General features: G+C 48.5%; 5 non-coding genes across 5 annotated transcripts; all 5 read right to left on the bottom strand.

Moving 5' to 3' along the window:
* Positions 1-910: 910 nt before the first annotated feature.
* trnar-ccu (transfer RNA arginine (anticodon CCU)) lies at positions 911-983 on the bottom strand. Its single transcript has one exon. It is a non-coding gene; the product is annotated as a tRNA-Arg (tRNA).
* A 378-nt stretch (positions 984-1,361) lies between these two features.
* trnar-ccu (transfer RNA arginine (anticodon CCU)) lies at positions 1,362-1,434 on the bottom strand. The gene has a single exon. It is a non-coding gene; the product is annotated as a tRNA-Arg (tRNA).
* A 9,786-nt stretch (positions 1,435-11,220) lies between these two features.
* Positions 11,221-11,293, bottom strand: trnar-ccu (transfer RNA arginine (anticodon CCU)). The gene has a single exon. It is a non-coding gene; the product is annotated as a tRNA-Arg (tRNA).
* Positions 11,294-14,019: 2,726 nt separating this feature from the next.
* On the bottom strand, positions 14,020-14,092 carry trnar-ccu (transfer RNA arginine (anticodon CCU)). The gene has a single exon. It is a non-coding gene; the product is annotated as a tRNA-Arg (tRNA).
* Positions 14,093-14,449: 357 nt separating this feature from the next.
* Positions 14,450-14,522, bottom strand: trnar-ccu (transfer RNA arginine (anticodon CCU)). Its single transcript has one exon. It is a non-coding gene; the product is annotated as a tRNA-Arg (tRNA).
* Between the last annotated feature and the right edge of the window lie 1,743 nt (positions 14,523-16,265).

Genomic DNA, 16,265 nt, shown 5'->3' with positions numbered 1-16,265 from the left:
ATCTATTTTTTTCACCTCTCCCAGGGGATTACACGGCTCAGGGTGGGTGGTGAGTATCTGTATCAAGATGCATAGGGCAGCACAACTTTATGGGACAGGCTAGATAGACCAGTTGGTCTTTTCCTGTCTGTCACTTTCATTTGCTCGAGTGACTCCCAAACTCATTGCCTTCCCCATTAGGCCACTGGGGTCACAGCTCCTACCACAGCCTTTGTGCAATTGGTCATTGCTCTACGCTCTCATAACATTCTACCTGTTCTTGTCGCCACTCACGTTGTTCTTATCAATAAATATATCTGCCAATTCCACACACTTCAGCAATGATTGGTAGCAGTTGTAAACACTTTTGATTTCCCAGAACAACCTTGGCAAGTATAGAAGAGAGTTCTGGTCCCTGAATGGTGGGTTGACATCTGGTGGGGTACTCGTGTCTGATGGGAGCAGAGTAACGACCCCCCCATCATATCTATCTGGTGGTCCTGGTAAGGAGTTGCGAGTCAGGGTCACAACTGTTCATGTTAGAATGGACTCTGACACGGGAAAAACCCAGAGCATGACCGGCTGGATGGAAAGCAGTGCAAGAAATGGGTTTCCTCTTGTACTGTTAGGCATGGAAGAGGAGGAGAAGAAGAAGACAGTGTTCAGTAAAATGAGGAAAGGAGGTAAAGGGACATTATTTGCCTGGAAAATGCTGCTGACATTGTTCCCTGAGTATTGGGATGGCGCACAGCTTGGTAGAAGCATCGCATTGGTTTGTGCCATTGGAAAGCAAGTGACTGAGTGAGAAGGGTGTGGACAGGAACTCCCTGGATTGGTTGGTAAGTTAAAAGGAAAGCTCCCTGACTGTCACAGAATGCAGCAATGTTCAGAGAAGGTGTTTTGGCTTTTGTTTCAGAGCAAAAAACTGCTCCACCCCAGATGGGACTTGAACCCACAATCCCTGGCTTAGGAGGCCAGTGCCTTATCCATTAGGCCACTGGGGCTGTGTGTAATTGGAGCTTGGTGCGTGCAACTTGTCCCTTTGTCCCAATATATTCACTGCCAAATTTGATGCCTTTTTATGGGCCATCCCTTTCTTTTCAGACAGAATCACATTGTATCAGTTCCAAAGATCCCAGCAATGACGTGACAGGATCTGACTTGCTTTTGTGTGTCAGCAATTGGTACAGTTGAGTGTTGGGCAAAATGTCGATTTTATGTGAAAAGCAAGTGGTTTTGTCGCTGTTTCCTTGCCCCTGCTGGGGAAAAGTTTCATCAATTTACAGGACACCTCCTGTGACTTTGCTCTTGATCTCTTTGTATTTCAGCAATGAGGACAAAGAGCTGGTTTTCTCAGAATGCAGTTGGTTTAAAACTGAGCTCACCCCAGATGGGACTTGAACCCACAATCCCTGGCTTAGGAGGCCAGTGCCTTATCCATTAGGCCACTGGGGCTGCATACTATTGGTGTTTGGTGCTTGTGACCTGTCCCTTTGTCTCTATGGATTCACTTCCAAACTTGAGGCCTTTTTATTCACAATCACATTGTGTCAATTCCAAAGATCCCAGCAATGATGTGACAGGATCTGATTTGCTCTTGTGTGTTGGACATTGGAGTATTTTGAATTGGAGCAATGTGATTTGCCCCATGGCTCTCGGACTAAATATGACGATTAGTGAAGAGGAGGGCCCCACGATTACAAATCGTCCAATCAAACTAAAATGTCTGCAACTAAAAATAAAATTAACCAATGATCTGGTTCCTTTCGTTAGTGACACAGTTGCTGTCCTGTGTCGCCCACGAAGGCTTCAAGTGTATTGGTGGAGCCCACGCGATCCCTCTCCAAGGTCACCCGGGTGTGTTGAAGGCCGTGGAACAGCGGCCAGCAGTCAGAACAATCCTCCATGTGGATGCTTCCAGTGGATGGTGGTTTTAGCCTGGCCCAGGAACATCCCCACCAGGGGTTCATCTGATCCGCTCACCCCCCGCCTCTCTCCCCCACCCTGTGCGCTGGGTGCCCGAAGACAAGGACTTCAAGGTAACTAAAACTTGAGGCGCGGCCGCTTTAAATAGTGAACCAGGGGTTGCAACCTCCGGTACTGTGAATAAACATAATGTATATCTTCATCCAACCCACAAAATGGACAAGTGGCCGGGTATCTGTGAAATGGCCGAGGAGAATGTTCATGCAACCCTCTCCACCCCAGATCTACAATGGTGCAGAGGAGGAACCCCAAATACAGGGCTTTCCTGAGGGGACTCTCGCCTCTGCCGGCCAGCAGGATATTACCCGAGGGCATGTCGGGACGGAAGGCGAGGGAGAGTATGCAGCAGTGACCTATTCAGGAAATCCCTCCACTCAGAGCAGAATGGGCCCAAGGGAATCTCCGAGAGATGCCTCAATTTGAGAGACCGAGTTTCCAGAGGGAGGTTGGGTGCCTCGCGCCAATGAGCAGCTCCGTCCAAATATGGGTGAGATTCACCGGAATCGCTCCATATGGCTGAGCCTCCTCGACACACTCAACTGAGTCAGGGTCAATTGTGGATTTTAGCCCCTGGATGGCTTTGGCTACAGGCCAGATGTAATTGTCAGCTCATCGGCTGCTGGAATCCTCATCCATGGCCTCCTCACCTCGAATCTTGCATATTAAAAACTCTCCTGTCCGGCCTCCCATCTTAGACCCTCCGTAAATTGAAGCTCCTCCTAAACCCTTTTGCCCGTATCCTAACTCACACCAAGTCCCATTCTCCCATCACCCCTGTGCACACTGACCTACATTGGCTCCCGGTCTGGCAACACCTCGATTTTAAAATTCTCATCCATGTTTTCAAATCCCTCCATGACCTCGCCCCTCCCTATCTCTGTTACCTGTAACCTCCTACAACCCTCTGAGATCTCTGTGCTCCTCCAATCCTTGCCTCTTTCACATCCCCGATTTTAATCACTCCACCGTTGGCGGCTGTGCCTTCAGCTGCCTCGGCCCCAAGCTCTGGAATTCCCTCCCTAAACCTCTCTGCCTCTCCACCTCTCTCTCCTCCTTTAAGACGCTCCTTAAAACCTACCACTTTGATCAAGCTTTTGATCACCTGTTCTAATATCTCCTTTTGTGTCTTGGTGTCAATTTTTGTCTCATTCCACTCCTGTGATGCGCTTTGGGACATTTTACTAGAGTAAAGATGTGATATAAATACAAGGTGTTTTTGTTGTTGATGTTGGAGCAGGTAATAACTCTGACGGTATCCAGCCTGCTGACCCACTGCCCAGTACATCCCAGACTCTGTTTACCTTCGCAGCAAGGGCTCTCCTCTCCACCACCTTTGTGTCACTGAAACTGATCATGTGTAGATGGGTTTATGGAAGAAGAGCTCAGACAGAATGGCCAATACCTCAGAATGGGCAGAAATCCTGCTGGATCTCTTAGCAACTCCCTGGATAAGACAGGCAGCTCCTGGAAGGACGTACGTATTCCTTGCAGTTTTATGAAAAAGAGCTGCCTATCATAATTTAGGCTGTGCATCTGGCAGAAAAAGATTGTTACCAGCGCACAGCACTTTGGATGAACTTCCATGTGCAGCACCTGAAGGTGGAAAGTTCCAAGCTGGGTGTGGCTGCACGTGAGTCTCAGAACCAGAGCAGAGAGACCCAGTGTCTCCTACTGAGTTTCCACTGAATCTTGGTGACAAATTCAAGGGGAGGGATCAAAGTGAGAAACTGGAATCAAAAGATAGTGGTCACCTGTTGGTTTATGACCAATGCACTTCTCCCAATTGATTGTTGTGAAGGATGCAAATACAAATATACAACATCTTTGAAGATGGCAGGACAAGTGGATAAGGCTGTTAAAAAAGCACAGGGGATCCTTGGCTTTATAAATAGAGGCATAGAGTTGAAAAGCAAGGAATTGATGCTAAATTTTTATAAATTACTGTTTAGGTCTCAGCTGGAGTATTGTGTTCAATTCTGGGCACCACACTTTAGGAAGGATGTCAAGGCCTTCGAGAGGGTGCAGAAGAGATTTATTAGAATGGTACCAGGGATGAGGGACTTCAGTTATGGGGAGAGACTGGAGAAGCTGGGATTGTTCTCCTTAGAACAGAGAAGGTTAAAGGGAGATTTAATCGAGGTGTTCAAAATAATGAAGGATTTTGAGAGAGTGGATAGGGAGAAATTATTTCCACTGGCAGGAGGGTCGGTAACCAGAGGACACAGAGTTAAGATAATTGGCAAAATCTCCAGGGGGGAAATGAGGAGAATTTTTTCACTCAGTGAGTTGTTGTGATCTGGAATGCATGGCCTGAAAGGGTGAAGGAAGCAGATTCAATAATAACTTTCAAAAGGGAATTGGATAAATACTTGAAAAGGAGAAATTTTCAGGTCTACGGGGAATGAACAGGGGAGTGGGACTAATTGGATAGCTCTTTCAAAGAGCCGGCACAGGCACGATGGGCTGAATGGCCTCCTCCTGTGCTGTATGATTCTATGACATGGCAGAGTTCACCTGCTGGCACTCGTGCATCCTCCGCAAGTCAATGGGATCCCTCACCGTGAGGAGGACATCATCGCCATGAGCTGAAAGGATCGCCTCCACACCCGGCTTGTACAGAGACAGTCCCAACAATCTGTTGTATAAGAGGTGCAGGAAAGACTCTGTGCAGATCAAATATAACTGGCCTGACATGGGGCCTCCTTGACACATTCCTCTCCCAAACCAAAGGTGGGTGGGGGTCCATCAAAGATCCATTAATCTTAATCACACACTCAGCAGTGGCATAAAGAAGTGGGATCCGGGCGACGAAATGTGTCCCAAGCCCCAAAGCCCACAGGGAACCTAACAGATATTGGTGATCCACTCCATCGAGGGCCTTCTCCTGACCACCACCTCGACATCAATCTCAGCATCAACAATTCACCCACCATCCTCCTCCAGGGGGTCGTCCTCGGACATTCCGCTCGCTGCACAGAATGCGTCGCGAGGACCGGCCGCCATAACTGACCCCGCCTCTACCTGGACCCCACCCCCAGGATCGGAGGCAGAGGAGTCTCTCACGGGCTCCTCTGTGGGTTCTAGGCCAGACAGGGAGCGGCAGTCTGGCCCCACCCCCACCCCGCCCCGTCCTTTGGGCAGTGTGACTCAAGCATCAGGCACGGGGGATAAATCCATGCCTGAAGCAAAGCCCGGAGACAGGGAAAGGGACCGTCCCCTTCACCACCACCGCTGCCCAACCCAGCCAAGGGGGGAAACCTATTTACATCCATGACCAGGTCAAGCACATCCTGGCAGAGGTCAACCAGGGCCAAGGTCGGAACATCTTGACTTCAACACTTTTAAGTCCATCGACTCAAGCACCCTGGGTTCATAGACTCAAAACCCTAAGTGAACACACGTCAGCTCTGTGAGATCACTAATGACGGTATCTTGATAAATATCTACCAAGGAAACAGACAAACCCCGAACTTTTCGCGAAGGAACAGTCTGGGCTTTACCGCTCAGCGTAAGAGTGAATTTTTTTTTTATTCGTTCATGGGATGTGGGCATTGCTGCCAAGGCCGGCATTTATTGCCCATCCCTAATTGCCCTTGAGAAGGTGGTGGTGAGCCGCCTTCTTGAACCGCTGCAGTCCGTGTGGTGAAGGTTCTCCCACAGTGCTGTTAGGAAGGGAGTTCCAGGATTTTGACCCAATGACGAAGAAGGAATGGCAATATATTTCCAAGTCAGGATGGTATATGCCTTGGGGAGGGGAACGTGCAGGTGGTGTTGTTCCCATGTGCCTGCTGCCCTTGTCCTTCTATGTGGTAGAGGTCGCGGTTTTGGGAGGGGCTGTCGAAGAAGCCTTGGCGAGTTGCCAAATGAACATTTAGGATGGTGGATGGGGTGCCAATCAAGCTGGCTGCTTTGTTCTGGATGGTGTTCAGCTTCTTGAGTGTTGTTGGAGCTGCACTCATCCAGGCAACTGGAGAGTATTCCATCACACTCCTGACTTGTGCCTTGTAGATGGTGGAAAGGCTTTGTGGAGTCAGGAGGTGAGTCACTTGGCGCAGAATACCCAGCCTCTGACCTGCTCTTGGAGCCACAGTATTTCTATGGCTGCTCCAGTTAAGTTTCTGATCATTGGTGACCCCCAGGATGTTGATGGTGGGGGATTCGGCGATGGTGATGCCATTGAATGTCAAGGGGAGGTGGTTAGATTCTCTCTTGTTGGAGATGGTCATTGCCTGGTATTTGTCTGGCACCAATGTTACTTGCCACTTATCAGCCCAAGCCTGGATGTTGTCCAGATCTTGCTGCATGTGGGCACGGACTGCTTCATTGTCTGAGGGGCTGTGTCAGATTCTCAAATTCACAGATCCCCCAAAACACGGAGAAAAACCCTAAAGAAAAGGACTTTGGACTCTTTTCTAACCATTTCAGGGTGATGAAATGTATTGCGCCTAACAGAGGGTCAAAGGTTCAAGGTCAAAAGGTTCAAGGTCAAAAACCGGTGATGAAATGTATTGCGCCTAACAGAGGGTCAAAGGTTCAAGGTCAAAAGGTTCAAGGTCAAAAACCAAGATTTGGTATTTTTAAAAAAAGGCATGTTTGGGCTTGTAAAGGAAAAGGCTGCAACAGGAGTTGGGATCGAGCTCTGTAATAGACGGTTTGAGTATTGGAGTTAATCAAACTGTCTGGGGAACTGTGTGACCTCACTCAGCCCCTATCAGACATTTACATTCAGACAATAGACCCATGGAAGAGCAGTCCCCACCCAAATTACAGGACCCATCCAAAGCATGCGTAAAACAAATCCAATCACCCCACTCCAAGGAAATCTCAGGCCCAGTCAGGAAACTCGAAACCTGAGCACAATGACTACAATCAAGCAAGAGCTCAACAACTGATGAAACCATCCCGAAACCACTTCACACATTTCATAAACAAGTTACTCTTAACGAGCCCGCCAAAACCTTACAATAAACTGGGTCAGATTTGGCGCGCAGATAAGGAGGCTTCAATTAGTATAATTGAAGGCCCATTTTCTCAAGAAGGCAGTTCAGCCAGGAGTTCGACAGCTCGGAAGACAACAGTTCAACAAGGTGAGGGAGCAACAGAAAGAAGTTCAACAGGGAAGGTCAGCAGCTCGAGAAGCAGGCTGACACACAAGAAGAAACCAGAGCAACAGCCCCAGTGATCATCAGACACCTCGCGGCAACAAGGGCCTTACGAAACAACCAACCGAATATTACCAGCAACCAACCGGGTAATATTGGGCCACCGCGACCAAAAAAAACCAACTCAGGAGAAAACCAAAGATCCGCAAAGTTTCCACTCTACAATCTATTCCTGACTTACCTCTGGGTGAATTACTGTCAAGGATTTGTTTGGTGAGCATTATCTCTGGTCCTTTAGAGTCCAACTTAGCTAGTACAGTGGGATTGGGAGGGGTGAGGTATCTTTCTACTGTAATTTCCCTCGTGTGTACCGAAGTGTTCCCCATTTTATTAGAGTGTTAAGATTGTTGTGTTGTATTTTCTCTCTTGAATAAAGATCGAAGTTTCTTGCACCAAAACCAGTTGTCTGCTGCACTTTGTCACAACCCCCAAATAAGTCCAAGATCTAGAACCCAGGGAGTGGGAGTGATTCGGACCACTCAGAGGTCAGAGGTGAAGCTGACACACACCACCACCCCCGACAAATATTGGGATGGCGCACAGCTTGGTAGAAACATCACATTGGTTTGTGCCACTGGAAAGCAAGTGACAGAGTGAGAAGGGTGCTGGACAGGAACTAGCTTTTTTTTTTATTCGTTCACGGGATGTGGGCGTCGCTGGCAAGGCCAGCATTTATTGCCCATCCCTAATTGCCCTCGAGAAGGTGGTGGTGAGCCGCCTTCTTGAACCGCTGCAGTCCGTGTGGTGACGGTTCTCCCACAGTGCTGTTAGGAAGGGAGTTCCAGGATTTTGACCCAGCGACAATGAAGGAACGACGATATATTTCCAAGTCGGGATGGTGTGTGACTTGGAGGGGAACGTGCAGGTGGTGTTGTTCCCATGTGCCTGCTGCTCTTGTCCTTCTAGGTGGTAGAGGTCGAGGGTTTGGGAGGTGCTGTCGAAGAAACCTTGGCGAGTTGCTGCAGTGCATCCTGTGGATGGTGCACACTGCAGCCACAGTGCACCGGTGGTGAAGGGAGTGAATGTTTAGGGTGGTGGATGGGGTGCCAATCAAGCGGGCTGCTTTATCCTGGATGGTGTCGAGCTTCTTGAGTGTTGTTGGAGCTGCACTCATCCAAGCAAGTGGAGAGTATTCCATCACACTCCTGACTTGTGCCTTGTAGATGGTGGAAAGGCTTTGGGGAGTCAGAAGGTGAGTCACTCGCCGCAGAATACCCAGCCTCTGACCTGCTCTCGTAGCTACAGTATTTATATGGCTGGTCCAGTTAAGTTTCTGGTCAATGGTAACCCCCAGGATGTTGATGGTGGGGGATTCGGCGATGGTAATGCCGTTGAATGTCAAAGGGAGGTGGTTAGACTCTCTCTTGTTGGAGATGGTCATTGCCTGGCACTTATCTGGTGCGAATGTTACTTGCCCCTTATGAGCCCAAGCCTGGATGCTGTCCAAGTCTTGCTGCATGCGGGCTCGGACTGCTTCATTATTTGAGGGTTTGCGAATGGAACTGAACACTGTGCAGTCATCAGCGAACATCCCCATTTCTGACCTTATGATGGAGGGAAGGTCATTGATGAAGCAGCTGAAGATGGTTGGGCCTAGGACACTGCCCTGAGGAACTCCTGCAGCAATGCACTGGGGCTGAGATGATTGGCCCCCAACAACCACTACCATCTTCCTTTGTGCTAGGTATGACTCCAGCCACTGGAGAGTTTTCCCCCTGATTCCCATTGACTTCAATTTTACTAGGGCTCCTTGGTGTCACACTCGGTCAAAGGCTGCCTTGATGTCAAGGGCAGTCACTCTCACCTCACCTCTGGAATTCAACTCTTTTGTCCATGTTTGGACCAAGGCTGTAATGAGGTCTGGAGCCGAGTGGTCCTGGCGGAACCCAAACTGAGCATCGGTGAGCAGGTTATTGGTGAGTAAGTGCCGCTTGATAGCACTGTCGACAACTCCTTCCGTCACTTTGCTGATGATTGAGAGTAGATTGATGGGGAGGTAATTGGCTGGATTGGAATTGTCCTGTTTTTTGTGGACAGGACATACCTGGTCAATTTTCCACATTGTCAGGTAGATGCCAGTGTTGTAGCTGTACTGGAACAGCTTGGCTTGAGGCGCAGCTAGTTCTGGAGCACAAGTCTTCAGCACTACAGCTGGGATGTTGTCGGGGCCCATAGCCTTTGCTGTATCCAGTGCACTCAGCCGTTTCTTGATATCACGTGGAGTGAATCGAATTGGCCGAAGACTGGCTTCCGTGATGGTGGGGATATCGGGAGGAGGCCGAGATGGATCATCCACTCGGCACTTCTGGCTGAAGATGGTTGCAAACGCTTCAGCCTTGTCTTTTGCACTCACGTGCTGGACTCTGCCATCATTGAGGATGGGGATGTTTACAGAGCCTCCTCCTCCCGTTAGTTATTTAATTGTCCACCACCATTACACGACTGGAATGTGACAGGGCTGCAGAGCTTTGATCTGATCCGTTGGTTGTGGAATCGCTTCGCTCTGTCGATAGCATGTTGCTTCCGCTGTTTAGCATGCATGTCGTCCTGAATTGTCGCTTCACCAGGTTGGCACCTCATTTTTAGGTACGCCTGGTGCTGCTCCTGGCATGCTCTTCTACACTCCTCCTTGAACCAGGGTTGATCCCCTGGCTTGTTGGTAATGGTAGAGTGAGGAATATGCCGAGCCATGAGGTTACAGATTGTGCTGGAATACAATTCTGCTGCTGCTGATGGCCCACAGTGCCTCATGGATGCCCAGTTTTGAGCTGCTAGATCTGTTCTGAATCTATCCTATTTAGCACGGTGGTAGTGCCACACAACGCTGTTGGATGGTGTCCTCAGTGTGAAGATGGGACTTCATCTCCACGAGGACTGTGCGGTGGTCACTCCGACCAATACTGTCATGGACAGATGCATTTGCGACAGGTAGATTGGTGAGGACGAGGTCAAGTAAGTTTTTCCCCTCGTGTTGGATCGCTCACCACCTGCCGCAGGCCCAGTCTCGCAGCTATGTCCTTCAGGACTCGGCCAGTAGTGGAGCAACCGAGCCACTCGTGATGATGGACATTGAAGTCCCCCACCCAGAGTACATTTTGTGCCCTTGCTAACCTCAGTGCTTCTCAACATGGAGGAGGACTGATTCATCAGCTGAGGGAGGACGGTAGGTGGTAATCAGCAGGAGGTTTCCTTCCCCATGTTTGACCTGATGCCATGAGATTTCATGAGGTCCAGAGTCAATGTTGAGGACTCCCAGGGCCACTCCCTCCTGACTATCACTGTACCGCTACCTCTCGTGGGTCAGGACATACCCAGGGATGGTGATGGAAGAGTCTGGGACGTTGGCTGAAAGGTATGATTCTGTGAGTATGGCTATGTCAGGCTGTTGCTTGACTGGTCTGTGGGACAGCTCTCCCAATTTTGGCACAAGTCCCCAGATGTTAGTAAGGAGGACCTTGCAGGGCTTGATGTTTTGCCGTTGTCGTGTCCGGTGCCTAGTTGTCCGATGCAGGGTGGTCCGTCCGGTTTTATTACGACTTTTCGTAGCGAGATTTTACCACTGAGTGGCTTGCTGGGCCATTTCAGAGGGCAATTAAGAATCAACCACATTGCTGTGGGTCTGGAGTCACATATAGGCCAGACCGGGTAAGGACAGCAGGTTTCCTTCCCTAAAGGACATTCGTGAACCAGATGGGTTTTTCCAACAATCCGGTAGTTTCATGGCTATCATTACTGATATTAGGATTTTAATTCCAGATTTTATTTAATTAATTGAATTTAAATTCGCCAGCTGCCGTGGTGGGATTTGAGCTCATGACTCTGGATTTTAGTTCAGGCATCTGGATTATTCATCCAGTAACATAACCACTACGCTACTGTACCCAGAGGTGGTGGTACAGTGATATACAGTCAGGAGGGAGTGGCCCTGGGAGTCCACAACATTGACTCTGGACCCCATGAAATCTCATGGCATCAGGTCAAACATGGGCAAGGAAACCTGGATTGGTTGGTAAGTTGAAAGGAAAGCTCCCTGACTGTCACGGAATGCAGCAATGTTCAGAGAAGACTTTTGTTTCAGAGCCAAAAACTGCTTCACCCCAGATGGGACTTGAACCCACAATCCCTGGCTTAGGAGGCCAGTGCCTTATCCATTAGGCCACTGGGGCTGCACGCTATTGGATTTTGATGCTTGTGACCTGCCTCTTTGTCTCTATGGATTCACTTCCAAACTTGAGGCCTTTTTATTCACAATCACATTGTGTCAATTCCAAAGATCCCAGCAATGATGTGACAGGATCTGATTTGCTCTTGTGTGTTGGACATTGGAGTATTTTGAATTGGAGCAATGTGTAGATGGAGAGAAGATGTTTCCACTTGCAGGGGAGCCCGGAGCAAGGGGCCATAAACAAAAGATAGACACTAATAAATCCAATAGGAAATTCAGGATAAATTTCTTTCCCCAGAGAGTGGTTAGAATGTGGAACTCACTACCACAAGGAGTAGTTGAGACGGCTAGTCTAGATACATTTAAGTGGAAACTAGATAAACACATGAGGGAGAAAGGAATAGAAGGATATGCTGATATGGTTAGATGAAGAGAGTGGGAGGAGACTCGTGTGGAGCATAAACACCGGCATGGACCTGTTGGGCTGAATGGCCTGTTTCTGTGCTGTACATTCTATGTAATTCTATGTAATGTAGGAAATGTGGCAGCTAATTTACACACAGCAAGATCCCACAAACAGCAATGAGATAAATAAATAGATGATTACTTTTGTGGTTTTGGTTGAGGGATAAATATTTTCCTGGACACCGGGGAAACTCCCCTGCTCTTGGAAATAGTGCCGAGGGACCTTTCACATCCACCTGAGAGGGCAAACGGGGCCTCGGTTTAACATCTCATCCAAAAGACGGCACCTCTGACAATGCAGCACTCCCTCAGCATTGCACTGGAGTGTCAGCCTGAAGTGGGACTTGAACCCACAAACTTCTGACTCAACCTTTGATCCAAGGCTGATACATAAAAGTGATCCAGGTTTGTCTGAGAGGCAACCCAACCTGTTGATTCCACCACTCTCCCTGGAATATCTAATGCTGTGTATGTGTTAACTATTTTAATATCCACAATAAGCTCGAGCTGGGTCAATCCCAACTTGACTTCAGCACTTTGAAGACAGCTTGGATTCAAACCACAGAGGCCTGGGAACAAGTCACTGACCCACTCTGCCAGTCACATGGGGAGACCGAAACCGTGGAGGCAAAACTAATCGCTTGGTAAAAATGTCATGTTTTAAAACTTTAACAAAGGATTTAGTGGAATTCAAATCAATTACAAGGCATGTCAAACTGGTTACCAGGGCAATATGGGTCAGAGGTAAGAGGGCAGCCAGCACGAAATGATAGAATCTCAATGTCACAGACTGCTGTAAAATCGTTGATCAGAAATAAAAGTCAGTCCCTGAATCAGAAAGGCATGTGTTCAAGTCCCACTCCAGAGACTTGAGCACAGAATCCAGGCTGACACTTTAGTGCAGGACTGAGGGAGAGCTGTGCTGTATTTCAGGTCAGGTGTTTGTGAAAGATCACAGGATATTATTTTGGAGTTGCCCCGGTGTCCTGGACAATAATCAACCCTCAACCAACATCACTAAAACAGATTATCTGATCATTATCCCATTGCTGCTTGTGGGATCTTGCTGTGCACAAATTGGCTGCCGTGTTTCCTACATTACAACAGTGACTACACTTCAAAATGACATCATTGGCTATAAAGTGTTTTGGGACGTCCTGAGGTTGTGAAAGGTGCTATATAAATGCAAGTTCTTTTCAAAAAAAATTTCCTCCAAGTCCTGTTTCTAGGACCAAGGTGGAGATTAATTTGTAGAAGAGTTAGTTATCCTATAATATAAATCAGGGTCTCTGTGATCTCCTGGACGAGTTTTGATCACCAAAAGGGGTCAGAGAGGAAATTTTGGACTTTATTTCCCGAATTGTCCTACATTTTTAATCTGTTTTTTTCACCTCTCCCAGGGGATTACACGGCTCAGGGTGGGTGGGGAGTATCTGTATCGAGATGCATCGGGCAACACAATTTTATGGGACAGGCTAGATAGACCAGTTGGTCTTTTCCTGCCTGTCACTTTCATTTGCTCGAGTGACTCCCAAACTCATTGCCTTCCCCATTAGGCCACTGGGGTCACAGCTACTACCACAGCCTTTGTGCAATTGGTCATTGCTCTACGCTCTCATAACATTCTACCTGTTCTTGTCGCCACTCACTTTGTTTTTATCAATAAATATATCTGCCAATTCCACACACTTCAGCAATGATTGGCAGCAGTTGTGAACAGCAGTTGTAGACGAGAGTTCTGGTCCCTGAATGGTGGGCTGACATCCGGTGGGGTACTCGTGTCTGATGGGAGCAGAGTAACGACCCCCCCCATCATATCTATCTGGTGGTCCTGGTAAGGAGTTGCGAGTCAGGGTAACAACTGTTCATGTTAGAATGGACTCTGACACTGAAAAAACCCAGAGCATGACCTGCTGGATGGAAAGCAGTGCAAGAAATGGGTTTCCTCTTGTACTGTTAGGCATGGAAGAGGAGGAGAAGAAGAAGACAGTGTTCGGCAAAATGAGGAAAGGAGGTAAAGGGACATTATTTGCCTGGAAAATGCAGGTGACATTGTTCCCTGAGTATTGGGATGGCGCACAGCTTGGGAGAAGCATCGCATTGGTTTGTGCCACTGGAAAGCAAGTGACAGAGTGAGAAGGGTGTGGACAGGAACTCCCTGAATTGGTTGGTAAGTTAAAAGGAAAGTTCCCTGACTGTCATGGAATGGAGCAATGTTCAGAGAAGGTGTTTTGGATTTTGTTTCAGAGCGAAAAACTGCTTCACCCCAGATGGGACTTGAACCCACAATCCCTGGCTTAGGAGGCCAGTGCCTTATCCATTAGGCCACTGGGGCTGTGTGTAATAGGAGCTTGTCCCTATCTATTCACTGCCAAATTTGATGCCTTTTTATGGGCCGGCCCTTTCTTTTCACACACAATCACATTGTATCAGTTCCAAAGATCCCAGCAATGACGTGACAGGATCTGACTTGCTTTTGTGTGTCAGCAATTGGTACAGTTGAGTGTTGGGTAAAATGTTGATTTTATGTGAAAAGCAAGTGGTTTTGTCGATGTTGCCTTGCCCCTCCTGGGGAAAAGTTGCATCCATTCACAGGACACCTCGTGTGATTGAGCTCTTTGATCTCTCTGCATTTCAGCAATGAGGACAAAGAGCTGGTTTTCACAGAATGAAGTTGGTTCAAAACCAAACTCACCCCAGATGGGACTTGAACCCACAATCCCTGGCTTAGGAGGCCAGTGCCTTATCCATTAGGCCACTGGGGCTGCACACTATTTGTGTTTGGTGCTTGTGACCTGCCCCTTTGTCTCTATGGATTCACTTCCAAACTTGAGGCCTTTTTATTCACAATCACATTGTGTCAATTCCAAAGATCCCAGCAATGATGTGACAGGATCTGATTTGCTCTTGTGTGTTGGACATTGGAGTATTTTGAATTGGAGCAATGTGATTTGCCCCATGGCTCTCGGACTAAATATGACGATTAGTGAAGAGGAGGGCCCCACTATTACAAATCGTCCGATCAAATTAAAATGAATACAACTAAAAATAAAATTAACCAATGATCTGGTTCCTTTCGTTAGTGACACAGTTGCTGTCCTGCGTCGCCCACGAAGGCTTCAAGTGTATTGGTGGAGCCCACGCGATCCCTCTCCAAGGTCACCCGGGTGTGTTGAAGGCCGTGGAACAGCGGCCAGCAGTCAGAACAATCCTCCATGTGGATGCTTCCAGTGGATGGTGGTTTTAGCCTGGCCCAGGAACATCCCCACCAGGGGTTCATCTGATCCACTCACCCCCCGCCTCTCTCCCCGACCCTGTGCACTGGGTGCCCGAAGACAAGGACTTCAAGGTAACTGAAACTTGAGGTGCGTCCCCTTAAAATAGTGATACAGGGGTTGCAACCTCTGGTATTGTGAATAAAGATAATGTATATCTTCATCCAACCCACAAAATGGACAAGTGGCCGGGTATCTGTGAAATGGCCGAGGAGAATGTTCATGCAACCCTCTCCACCCCAGGTCTCCAATGGTGCAGTGGAGAAACCTCAAATACAGGGCTTTCCTGAGGGGACACTCGCCTCTGCCGGTGAGCAGGATATTACCCGAGGGCATGTCGGGACGGAAGGCGAGGGAGAGTATGCAGCAGTGACCTGTTCAGGAAATCCCTCCACTCAGAGCAGAATGGGCCCAAGTGAATCTCCGAGAGATGCCTCAATTTGGGAGGCCGATGTTTCCAAGGGAGGCTTTGGAGCCTCACACCAATGAGCAGCTCCGTCCGAATATGGGTGAAATTCACCGGAATCGCTCCATATGGCTGAGCCTCCTCGACACACTCAACTGAGTCAGGGTCAATTGTGGATTTTATCCCCTCGATGGATTTGGCTCCAAGCCAGATGTCATTGTCAGCTCATCGGCTGCTGAAATCCTCATCCATGGCCTCCTCACGTCTAATCTTGACTATTCCATTGCTCCCCTGGCCGGCCTACCATCATCCACCCTCCGTAAACTTTAGCTCATCCAAAACTCTGCTGACCGTATACTAACTCACATCAAGTCCCGTTCTCCCATCACCCCCGTGCGCACTGACCTCCATTGGCTCCCAGTCCCGCATCGACTCAATTTTAAAATTCTCATCCTTGTGTGCAAATCCCTCCATGACCTCGCCCCTCCCTCTCTCTGTAACCTGTCACCTCCTACCACCCTCTGAGATCTCTGAGCTCCTCCAATCCCTGCCTCTTTCACATCCCCGATTTTAATCACTCCACCGTTGGCGGCTGTGCCTTCAGCTGCCTCGGCCCCAAGCTCTGGAATTCCCACCCTAAACCTCTCTGCCTCTCCACCTCTCTCTCCTCCTTTAAGACGCTCCTTAAAACCTACCACTTTGATCAAGCTTTTGATCACCTGTTCTAATATCTCCTTTTGTGGCTCGGTGTCAATTTTTGTCTAATTACTCTCCTGTGATTTACCAGAATGGTACCAGGGATGAGGGACTTCAGTTATGTGGAGAGA

This window comes from Heptranchias perlo, chromosome 11 (genome assembly GCF_035084215.1).
Source record: "Heptranchias perlo isolate sHepPer1 chromosome 11, sHepPer1.hap1, whole genome shotgun sequence".
NCBI classification, from domain to species: domain Eukaryota; kingdom Metazoa; phylum Chordata; class Chondrichthyes; order Hexanchiformes; family Hexanchidae; genus Heptranchias; species Heptranchias perlo.
The sequence above is the reverse complement of the archived record's forward strand: the minus strand, read 5'-3'. Positions and strand labels throughout refer to the sequence as shown.